We start from the raw sequence: 12,765 nt of genomic DNA, 5'->3' as shown, positions 1-12,765 counted from the left end.
TTAATCAAATTCTAAAAGTATGCTTGTTGACTCCCGTATCACGTTAGTTAAAGACTTTGATGCTTAAAATGTTTAGGGAGAAATGGAATACTGGTGTGTATGTTTTCTTTCAAGTACCGAGACCAGCAATATACTGTATGTTTATGTTCCAAAATTAATATTGTTTATGGCCCTCACACTCGTTACAGTATGCTCCTATTCTTTTTATGCTCAGGTACTAAGATTTCTCTTCAGTGGTAAAATTCCATATGAATATTCAATACTTAAACGGGCACAGTTAAGACATTAAATATACATATACATACTGTATACAGTACAGTTTTCATACAGTAATATGTTTATGTTCCTAAATCAATCTCTTTTATGAGCATGTGAAAGGCATGGTGAATCGATTCTCAAAAATTACTGTACTTTGCATGATTGGAAACAAATGCGTGATTGCGAAATGCTGTGGTGTTACTTTTACAAAGACGGTCAATGAAAAAAAGAATGTGGACCAGGGCAATACTTTGAGTTTACAGCTTGTCTAAGGTCATTCATTATTAATACTATCAGTAATATCTTCGTTATGGACTTTGATGGCGACAGCTCAAACATGAGAGGTTGAGCTTTATTAGCTCCACCTTGCGGAAATTCCGGATACTATTATTTTGTTTGCGGTATTATAGGAAAATTTATGGTAACTAACAGTATTTACTGGTAACTCGCGGTAAACTGCGTAAAGCGCACCGCAAAATAATGCGGTATCGCCCGTGCATTTTGAATGGCTGCATCTGTATATCAAGAGGACATACTTCGGTATATCATTCATTTAGACCGTTTCGTAAATGCACTTGGTTATAACTTCTACATTGGATACTCAAAACAAGTACATAACTCTTAGGAATTGATATCAACTGGTTGGGATAACAATTGAATTCTTGAGCTGTAATGCATTGAAGTTGAATACTCATCCAATTTCTGGGGATTCAGATCTCCTGCGGGCACAAAGAAACAGTTGGAGTCTGCGTGCCAGGCTGTGCTGTAAAACTTACGATGGTGCGCTGCTGATGCTCTCTGAAGACTTGCTAGTTAGTGTTGGCTTTAACTAGCAAAGTCTGTGCAGAGGAGAAAAGATGACTGTGGGTCCCAGCAGGTCAGGAAGAGGACTGGTTCGTTCCTGATGAAGTGCTAGTTCTGAATAGTGATTCAGCTGTCCACAGTTCCGACTTGTTCATGAGGCTTGCTGCTGATGCTAACCTCGGGTGGATCCTCTGGTTACTTGTGGCAACCTCCGCTCTAGACTCTTCGAACATAGGAAAGTTCTGGCACTCGGACACACTGGCCATTCCGTGAAGAAGAAAGCTACTCCTTAAAAAAAGTCACATCAAGTCTTGTTTATGTTTAGCTAAAAAAAACCTTAAACATGCTGTGTTCAGATGACACCAAAATCTAACTTTTTGGCCGGAACGCACAACGGTACATCTGGCGAAAACCCAATTAATCTTACCATCCAAAGAACACCATTCCTACAGTAAAGCATGGTTGTGGCAGCATCCTGTTGTGACAAAACTGATCTTTTGTCACCAGTTTCCTTTTTAAAGATAATTGTGGACAATATTTCAATCCCATCACTTCTGGTGAACTGTCCATATTAAAAATGCAGTAAAAAAAAGAAAACAAGTAGGCTTGTGAATACATCTCTTAGCTCTCGATTTTAAGACAATTTGGCCAACAAATACTAAAGACTTGTTAATTCTACATGCAGATCACATGGAACATTTTTTGCAGTGAAATGTAAGCTGCACAACAGCTGTAGTTATTTGCTTGCACAGAACATCACATTAGTCATTACAGCGACCAGTGAGAAGGAAGGGCCGCTTCATGTATAAAAAAGTTTGGGAACAAACCTCTAGTGAGACCAGAGGTTTGCAACAGCATGGAGGATTACAGCACTTACACAAAGTGCACAATTTTGTGCTTAATTCCAAATTTGTTTTCTACATAGTCAATGAATTAATTTTTTTTCAAATATTTCATAGAGCAGAAATTGATACTGGAGTTCCCCTTTAAGGCTGTGGGGTGGTAACTGAAAAGTTGATTCCATGAATTGAGTTCTCTGAAAATTTGGCTTCAGAATTGGTCCTGTGGCTTTCTGAATGGGCATGAATAGCTGTTTTATTTTGAGCTGGTGGGAGACAGGAGCCAGGGATAGTTGCACAGTAAGATGTTATTAAAAGGGAGGGCTCTGCATTGATTGAAACAAGCTAGAATCCTGATATCTACAAATGCAGCCATTCAAAGTGCTCAGTAAAAACCAAACCATGGGCAAATCATTATGTCATACCGCGTCGTAACATGTCATACCACGGTATGTGATTGGCTGGCCAAAATGACCAAATGTGGCACTCGTAGTGCGTTGGTCATCCTGGAAAGATTTAATTATTTAATATCTTTATTGTGCACTTTTTAATCTGCTTAGTACTGAATATTTAAATGGAATTTTACCACTAAAGGGAAATTTAAGTAGCTGAGCATAAAAAGAAAAGGAGCATAACGATATTAATTTAGGAACATAAACATATTATGTAAACTGTATATTGCTGGTCTTGGTATTTTAAAGGAAAAATACACACCAGTATTCCATTTCTCCCTAAACATTTTATGCATCAAAGTCTTACGTGTGGTTATTTCGGAAACGTTTTTACGTGCTCCTTGCTCCTTCTGACCATGTTACTGTACATTTATACAGTATACAGTACTTTGTGAGAAAAGTGATAGTTTTAAGATTTTCTGCATATACGCTCGATACCGGAGTAAACAAGCATACTTTTAGAATTTGATTAATAGGGAATATAATATGGAATCGCGTATCTAAAGAAATTAATAACAATATAATTCTATTCATGTACTGCAACACAAACAGTACTATATACACATATCTATTGATATGTGTACAGCTGTTTCACCACTACTCATGTGACTGTGTTAGTGGCGTGATGGTTTAAGTTCCTGACTTGGTGCTGGGCCCGTTTCTGTGCACCAAGGAGGGCAGCCACTACGTCCTCGTGGCGATTGATTATTTTACGAAGTGGCCCGAGGCCTACGCCCTCCCGGATCAGAGCGCGTCCACCGTAGCCGACGCCCTGCTGGAGGGGATGTTTGTCTGGGGACTAAGGGTGCCGGAAGAGCTCCACAGTGACCAGGGGCGGAATTTCAAGTCCCAGGTGTTTGCGGGGGTGTGCCAGCCTCTGTGGATTAAGAAAACGCGGACCACCCCGCTGCATCCCCAGAGCGACAGGTTGGTGGAGCGTTTTTAACCAGACGCTCTCCACTCAACTGGCCACCCTGGATTCGCGGCACCAGTGGGACTGGGACCACCACTTCCCCTTTGCCCTCTGGGCGTACCGGACCACTGTGCAGGAGTCACCGGGTGCACCCCGGTCTCACTCATGCTGGGCCTGGAGCTGTGCACAGCCATCCAGGCTGGATTATGAGTGGGACCTGCAGCAGCGGATGCTGCGAGTACACAGCTTCACCCGAAGCCTCCTGACTAAGCCGGGGGTATGACAGAGGCGCTACTATGATCTGCCCTGCAGGGGGACCCCTTTTAGACCAGGGGATCTCGTCATGGGTCTGCAACCTGCGGCGCTGCAAGGGCCTCAGGCCGAAGATAGTGCCAGCCTGGGAGGGACCCGGAGAAGTCCTGGAGGTCATGGGGGAGGTCTGCTACTGTGTCCGGTTCGGGAAGCAAGGGAGGGTGGTGGTCCTGCACAGAAACCGCCTGGCTCCCTTCATGGCTTGCGAGGGGGTGCTTGAACGGGAGGGCGCAGAGGAGCCCGGGGAGCAGCCAGGTCCAGATTTCACCGGGCTGAGGTGGCGGATCGCCAGACTCCACCTTGATGCAGCGGGCGCAGGCACCAGGTGCCACAGGGGCTGCAGGATTGTGTGCTGGACGTAGGAAGACTATTCAACGTTAGCGGGATGCCAGACATCTCAGGTGGGGGCAGTGTACCGCATTCGGCCCGGGCAGCGGCCAAAGAGCGCCCGGCTGGGCTACACAGTGAGGGGCAGGACAGGAGTAAAAGTGGTCAGGTCGGGGTTTAGGAAGGCAGCTGACCAGTGCAGCCTAAGAGGGGGGGTCTGCTCTCATTGACAGCTGACACTCCTCCATACACTCAAGTAAAAAATTAATAATGCCAATGTAAACGTCGTATTTAAAATTTGTTGATAATATTAACATAATATAATGTTAAGTTCTCTGAAGCTTTCTCAGTCAAGTATGATAATTTACCTAGAGAGCTGTGTAAGCATGCGTAGGCAGCAAAAGATCAGCTAAACTTGGAAGATGCGACACCGAAGATATTATTTATAACCTTTTAAATTTGAAGGGAGATCTAAAGGGATCCACACAATACAGGTTCCTGCTACTATAATAATAATAATAATTGCTTACACTTATATAGTGCTTTTCTGGACACTCCACTCAAAGCGCTTTACATGTAATGGGGACTCCCCTCCACCACCACTAATGAGCATCCACCTGGAAGATGCGATGGCAGCCATAATGTGCCAGAATGCTCACCACACATCAGCTATCAGTGGGGAGGAGAGCAGAGTAATGAAGCCAATTCATAGATGGGGATTATTAGGAGGCCATGATTACACCCCTACTCTTTTCGAGAAATGCCCTGGGATTTTTAATGACCACAGAGAGTCAGGACCTCGGTTTTACGTCTCATCCGAAGGACGGCATCTGTTTACAGTATAGTGTCCCCATCACTATACTGGGGCATTTGGACCCACATGGACCGCAGGGTGAGCGCCCCCTGCTGGCCCCACTAACACCTCTTCCAGCAGCAACCTTAGTTTTTCCCAGGAGGTCTCCCATCTAGGTGTTGACTAGGCTCACACCTGCTTAGCTTCACCTGCTACTGGAGCGATTCAGAGGGAAAGTCGGTGACTATTCGTTGTTATTAAAAAATGACTTAGATTCGAACATATTGTGATATTTAGAAATATAAAAAAGTCAATAGAGTGTCCATAATATTGCTATTTTAGTTTTTCAAAGAAATGTTTGTTAAAAGAAAACTCATGGCAATAGCTGAATTTGAACATCCGTCCTCTCGCTTATAAGTCAGGCACTTAAACCATCACGCCACTAACACTATCGCATGAAAAGCGGTGAAACAGCTATATATTCTACTGTTTATGTTACAGTACATGAATATAATTATATCGTTATTAATTTCTTTAGATACTCGATTCCATATGATATTCCCTATTAATCAAATTCTAAAAGTATGTTTGTTTACTCTGGTATCGAGCATATTCGCAGAAAAGCTTAAAAGTATCACTTTTCTCACAAAGTACTATATACTGTATACACGTACAGTAACATGGTAAGAAGGAGCAAGGAGCACGTAAAAATGTTTCTGAAATAACCACATGTAAGACTTCGATGCTTAAAATGTTTAGGGAGAAATGGAATACTGGTGTGTATTTTTTCTTCAAAATACCAAGACCAGCCATATACAGTACAGTTTACATACAGTAATATGTTAATGTTCCTAAATTAATATCTTTTATGAGCATGTGAAAGGCATGGTAAATTGGAGATTCTCAACACTTACTTTGTATGAATGGAAACAAATGCGTGATCGGATCAATGAAATGCTGTGGTGTTACTTTTTGTCAATGAAAAATAAGGTATTTTTGTTTACAAAGACGGTTACAAAGAATGTGGACCAGGGTAATACTTTGAGTTTACAGCCTGTCCAAGGTCATTCATTATTAATACTATTAGTAATATCTTCGGTAAAGACTTTGATGGTGACAGCTCAAACACTGCACATGAAAACTTGAGCTTTATTAGCTCCACCTGGCGGTAATTCCAGATACTATTATCTTACTTGCGGTATTATGCAGTATTATACAATAACCCGCGTTAAGACGTGTTATACTGCGGCACGCCCACCGGAAAAGTTAGGGTTTGATATCCTCCTTGTACACCATTGTGAAAGCCTTATTGTCTTTTTATTAAATTAGACATCCATCTGTTTACAAATAACTGTTTTATTCTTGGAGGACCCCACTGAGCTGAAGCTCAGGCCAGCATTCTTAGAGGACAAGGCTGGACACACAGGACAGGATGCTTGTCCATCACAGGGCATACAGGGCACACACACATACACACACACACCTCCTACCTGAGTACCATGTCTCTCTCTATACTGCTCATTCACTAGTAGTCATCTAGAAGTTTCTTTTCCATCGGCTCTTTACTATTCAGTCTCTCACGCTGCTATTTTTCTTCTCTGGCATTTGTGTGAACAACCTAACTGCAGATATAAGGGCTGTCCCATCACTGATTTTCCTTCAGATTGTGCCAGAGATTCCTACACCCTGTCTAACTTGAGGCCTACAATAGGAGCATCTTTTTTTAATGTCGTATTTTTATGTGAATTCCATGGCAATTCCATATGCCAAGATTGTGTATTATTTATCTTCCTCTTCATCTGCTCTGTAACAATTTGCATTGTACTAAATGTCCTATTTTATTTTGTTTTATCACTCTATTCATTACCTACAGTAGTTGCCTTGTTAGCTACCTGTGAAGATGTACAATAATGCAATTATTTTCTATACTGTATATCAATTTAGCAAAACTGCACTTGAACAAAATTAAACATACTTCTTCTCTCTTCTGCAAAAAAAGGCAGGAAGAAGAATGCTTAAGGTTATTTTGCCAGTGCACAAAATAGAGGATGTAATTAAAATAAAAGTACATCTTTCATGGGCACATTCTAATTAAACATATTGATTTAAAATAATAAACTGGTGATCTTATTTTACAAGGCAGAAAACAGATTAATATAAAAATAAAAATAAACATTTTTGCCTTATTAATTGCAATGCAATGTCTTTCAATTACAAATTACAAACCTGGAGCTAGAAGCCAATAATGTATTTTACTACAAAACAAATTACAGCATCTGGAATGCTATGTTCATTATTCATTATATTCTGTATTCATTATAACAGAATGGCATGGCATTTTAAATAATTATTTCATACAGATTCTTATTCATCTTGTTTTAGGGATTGTAATTGAACCCAAATACCATACATTTAATGTGTGGTATTATTATGAATGTACCTAAGGGGTTATTGTATAGTTTAAAATGCAGTGTTTTCATTATGTGACAGTATAGCATACTGATCATGATATCGCTGATAGGTATGATGGAAAAGATTTTGGCTCCTCGAAGTTCTGTGAACATTTCCTTTAATGGATGCCTGTCGATGACAATTTCCTTTTTAGGTTCCTGTAGGTCTTCACATAAACAAATATCTCCTGTTTTCTTGGACCCAATTCAGTTCTTTTCTCAATTATATGAAATATAATTTCTTGCTAAGTATGGTAAGGATCATTTTCTGACTGAATGGTTACACATCAAATGGTTCCACATGCAAAATATCATTTTTTTTTTCTTTCGCTTATGGCATTGTGTATTTATTGCAGGGCATATGGCATAATTTGCAATGTGCTGTGTTGATCCGCACCTGAGGCACATCTTTTTTTCTGGGTATTTAAGCTCTGGAGGTTTAGGTATGTGATCTTGGTTAAATCTTTATTTTATTGTAACTGTTTTGTACTTTAAGTATGTTTTATAGGACCTCTGCAGGATTCACAGTTTGTACAGTACCTGTTATTGTACAGCCACTGTTTTTACCTGAGTCATCATTTTTGCTTTTGCCATTGCTGTTTCAATCTGGCTTGCAATTCTATCAGCTTTTACTAGGGTCAGGTCAGCTTCTACATTCATTCTCAGATTCAAGTCAAAGTAGTCTTTTTTTCCTCAAGCTGATCTTGGATCATTTCAACGATCTCCAAACCCAATTTAATTAACATATTAATTGCTTTCTTGCAAAGCTGTTATGTATTGCTCCATAGATTCACAATTTCTGTGTCCAAACTAGTAAAACATATAACACTTAGCAACCTTTTTCACTTTAAGTGCAAAAACGTTCTTTAAAGAAGTAAAGACCAGTTTTGTATGTCTCCTCCGCCAATGGTAGTGTGTAGAAAGAACACTTTTCCTCTGCTCTGGCAGTGAATAAGCTAAGCTTTTTTTCTCACTTCAGGCAGCACACCATGGTTAGTGGGAAGCTTCAGACGCATGCAATAAGTCATCACAGACTCACCCAGGAGTGGAAGAAAAGGTAAGGGCTGACCAAGGTATGGTAGAAACATCCTAGTTGTGTAGACTGCAAAGAAACAGGTATGGGTTCATTCCGTGCTGAGAGGTTAAGAAAAGAAACACAACATTTCAGCTGTGGAGCCTACTTCAAGTGAGAGAGAGAGAGGCAAAGTGGCAGATAAATAAGGCATAGGAAAAGAAAGACAGAGTAGGAAAGAAGGGGTGGGAAGTACTGGGGAAATTACTGAAATCTATAAATGAATATAGAGGATTTGGGGGGTGATGCGTTTGTGATTAAGAGAAAGGGGAAAATGCACGGTAAAACAGTTTAGCGCGTTACACCACAGTACATGATTGGCTGGCCAAAATGACTAAGAACCAGCACTCGTGGTGCATTGGTTGTTAGTGAAATGGTTGCTTCATTTAATCTCTGTACTGTGCATGTTTAAATCTGATTAATATTAAATATTAATATGGAATTTTACAACTTAAGGGAAATTTTAGTAGCTGAGCATAAAAAGACAAGGAGCATAACGTGTCTGAAGCACATAAGTTATATTAATTTAGGAATATAAACATATTGTAAATTGTATATGGCTGGTATTGGTAGTTTAAATAAAACATCCACAGCATTTTTTAAGCATAAAAGTCTTTCATCTGTTTACACACTGTGGTTATTATAGAAAACTTTTGATGTGCTCCTTCTGACTATTTTAAGTTTATATACTTCATAAAAAGTTATAAGTTTTCTATGAATACGTGAGCTCATTATTGCAGTAAAAAAATGCATACGTTTTAGAATTTGATTAATAGGGAATATAATATGGAATCACGTATCTAAAATAAATTAATAATGACATAATTATATTCATATAGCTCAAATTATAACAGTAGTACATTTTCTTTGTAAATATCTGCATCAATTGACCCATGATTACTTGGAAACTTTATGCCTGCCCTTTTCAGCTACAGCTTAAGTTGTCAAGTGGCGTGTTGGGGTAATGGCTTTGGTGTGTGACTCGCAAGCTGGAGGTCTGAACCCAGCTCTCACCATAAGCTTTCTTTTAACAAATACACATTTCTTTGAAAAACTAAAATAGTAAATATTATTGACACTATAATGAATTTGTTGGTATTTCTAAATATCACAACATGTTCAAAGTTAAGTGATTATTAATAACAACTAATAATTTCAAAATGGTTGTATTTTAAAATTGTATTTTGTTTTGTCAATGTTTTCATAGCCTTCAATTGATTAAACGTCTATTTTTGAGACAGGGTGTTCCAGATTTCCAATTTCTGAAACTCCCTCTGTAATTCCATGTTTTAACCTTTTCTATGAATACCTGTGCTTGTTATCGCAATATAAAACCTCATTCTTTTTAAAATCTGCTACATAGGTAATATAATATGGAATCGCTTATCTGAAGAAATTAATAACAATATTAATTTAAGGATCTAAATATATGTATTTATATAGCTGGTAGTATTACTGTAATCTACTTTCTTTGTAATCATGTTTTATTTATAACTTGACTCATTCACACATTTTTAGAAACCTTAGTTTGAATAAAGCGGATCCCAGGTGCACCTGACTTCATAACGCGAGAAGGCATTATGCTATTTTTTTATGCATCAGTTGAAGCCTTCTGAAGTCTTTATAAAAAAGAAACAATAACATGTCTGCCTAAAACAGACATTGCGTGATTTTAAAACCCATAAAAAACAAGTTTGTTTAAAAATATGAAATGCACAAAAAAACAGTGACTTTCCTTGTGATCAGCTTGGAATATTTCTGTAAGCTATACATTTTTTCAAACTTTTTAAATAAACATTTTAAACAACACGCATTTCCTACAGATACAGTACAATCACATTGTCCTGCCTTCCCGTGGTGTGAAGCAAATTAGCAGGTGGCTGAAAAAATAGCACACCGCCCACTGAGCTCAGTCAGAGAAGAGGTGGCGCCGTATGGAGACTGTTCTGAACCTTGCAGTGTTTACGGGACTGAGTGTGTCTGCCTTTAAAACTTAATAATGGAATGTAAATCATTTATTTTAACTTTAAATCTTTTAATTATCATTCAACATAGCTTTCCCACCAGTTAGTTTTATATTTGAAGCTATCATTGAACAAAGGAGGGGTACTTTCTTATTGTACTTTCTAATGACATTACATGTGGAAAAGATGATACATTTTAATCGTTTTTAATTTTTTAAATACATTTTATAAAAGTATCATCGAAACAAATATCACAGATTACTTTCGATTGTATTTCTGAATGTTATGTCACAGTTAAATATTTTATATACATCTAAATAAAGTCAGGTGCCAGGTGCATAAACTATTAGTAATCAATAATTAGTATTACATTTCACACTGTGATATATTGTTGATCTTCCACATCTTGTAAAAACATTAATTTGCAAGACTGTTCAAACATACATAAATCTTACAATAAAAAAATAAGTAAAATACAAGCTTATAAAATAAAAAATGAAGGTAAAATATAATTTAAAATTAAGCCAGGGTTCACTTTTTCCTGTCTCTCCCTATGCTCTCTCACCTGCTGCGATTTGAATGTTAAAAATTGGAGACAGGTCAGGCAGGCAGAGAGAAGGGGGAGGTGTCTTTCCACCCGTATAACTAAAACTCCCAGGGAGGAATGGCTTGAGCAACATACAGAGCTAAAAATGTTTGCTGCCGTCTTCTCCATTTGACACTCCTTCTGGAAGAATTTTCATCTCGAAAGTTTGCTCACCAGCTAACACACAGAAGCAAACTGAATACAAAATGTACTTGCAAGAATAGCGATTAAAAATATACTGTTATATATGTACAGTGTATTAAAACTAACACTCTATGGGCACTACACTGTGAGTAATGCTGCCCACGAAACCTCTTTCCCACAGATTTCACGGGGTCAAGGTCACGTAACTGATTCACAGCTGAATACAATTTGATCTTGCCTTGTGAAAGCAAAAATTCAGATATTTGTCAACATATTTACTGAAACTATTCATCTCATCACATTCATCCTGTGTTAATCTCACTGTACGCCCCAGTGCTCAATGTTCATATTCCCAGTAAACCAAAAAAAATAATTTTACATATTATCACTTCGCACTGGGGGGAAGGAAAAGTGCCGGCAGTAATTTATTTAACTCTCCGGCACTCTGCCCAACCCCCTGGACAGAAAAGATTGATTTAAACTCATTCAAAAGGGTGTGGTGTGTTAACACAAACGCTGCTTAACAGAGCTGCTTGTAAGAGCACTTTCTGCTTAATTAAATAAAGCTACAGTACAGACAGATTTTAAATTCTTCAAGCAAAATTGTCAAAATCAACTACTTTGCAAGCAGTACACGACTTCTCAGAAAGGTACATTTTATTTTTTATCATTCCGAAATTTGAACGAGATACCTCAGGGACTCATTATAGTATTGTAGCAAATACGGTTAGCGCAGAAAAATACCGCCCCCTCCTCCCAGTCGGGTCTTGCCTCCCACTGCTCCAATGCCATATGGTTTCAAAGTATGTGTGAAATATCTTTTCTTACTCCAGTAATTCATCCAATCTATTTTTACTCATGCGACCATGTAATAAATATAGCCAAAAGGATCACTATAAAGGTTATGTTTGCCTGTCTCCCAAGAGGACACTTTTTATTTTTAAGATAAACGCAAGATAAACAATGTTTTTTTTTAAACCACTCCACAACTTTTCTCACATGCACGTATTCTCCAATATCATCACAACAAAACCATAAAGTTTGTTTCCACAGATATGACACTATTATGCAATAAACCAATAAATTAATGAACTAGTAGAATCCAAATAACAACACCCGGCCACCCGGCCAGCACAGCATGTCAGTATCATACATTTTTACCAACAAAACCGCAAAAGCAAAAACCAGCAAATATATATATATATATCCCATGTTTTTACCTTATTCTGAAGCATGATATATATCCAAAATAACCCAGACTAGTTTATCTCCAGACCTGGAGACTCTTGAACATTATTGACTTCATAGTACAGATGCAACCATTCAAAGTCCGTGGTACAGACATTTACCGGAGGTAATTGTGAAATGCGATGATGCAAAATACTGCGGTACGTGATTGGTTGACTGACAGGGGCACTCATGGTCCATTGGTCGGTCGTAGAAAGATTTACAGTAAATGTCTTTACTGTGCCTGTTTTAGTATTGAATATTTATATGGAATTTTACCACTGAAGGGAAATCTTAGTACCTGAGCATAAAAAGAATAGGAGCATACTGTAACGCGTGTGAAGGCCATAAACAATATTAATTTTGGAACTTAAACATACAGTATATGGCTGGTCTCGGTACTTGAAAGAAAACATACACAACAGTATTCCATTTCTCCCTAAACATTAAGCATCAAAGTCTTTAACGAGATACTGGAGTCAACAAGCATACTTTTAGAATTTGATTAAAAGGGAATATAATATGGAATCGCGTATCTAAAGAAATTAATAATGATATAATTATATTCATGTACCGCAACACAAGAATAGTAAACGCTGTACATTGTCTGTTGATAATGCTTCT

The sequence above is a fragment of the Lepisosteus oculatus genome, chromosome 1 (genome assembly GCF_040954835.1).
Source record: "Lepisosteus oculatus isolate fLepOcu1 chromosome 1, fLepOcu1.hap2, whole genome shotgun sequence".
NCBI classification, from domain to species: domain Eukaryota; kingdom Metazoa; phylum Chordata; class Actinopteri; order Semionotiformes; family Lepisosteidae; genus Lepisosteus; species Lepisosteus oculatus.
This window is presented reverse-complemented; position numbering follows the sequence as displayed.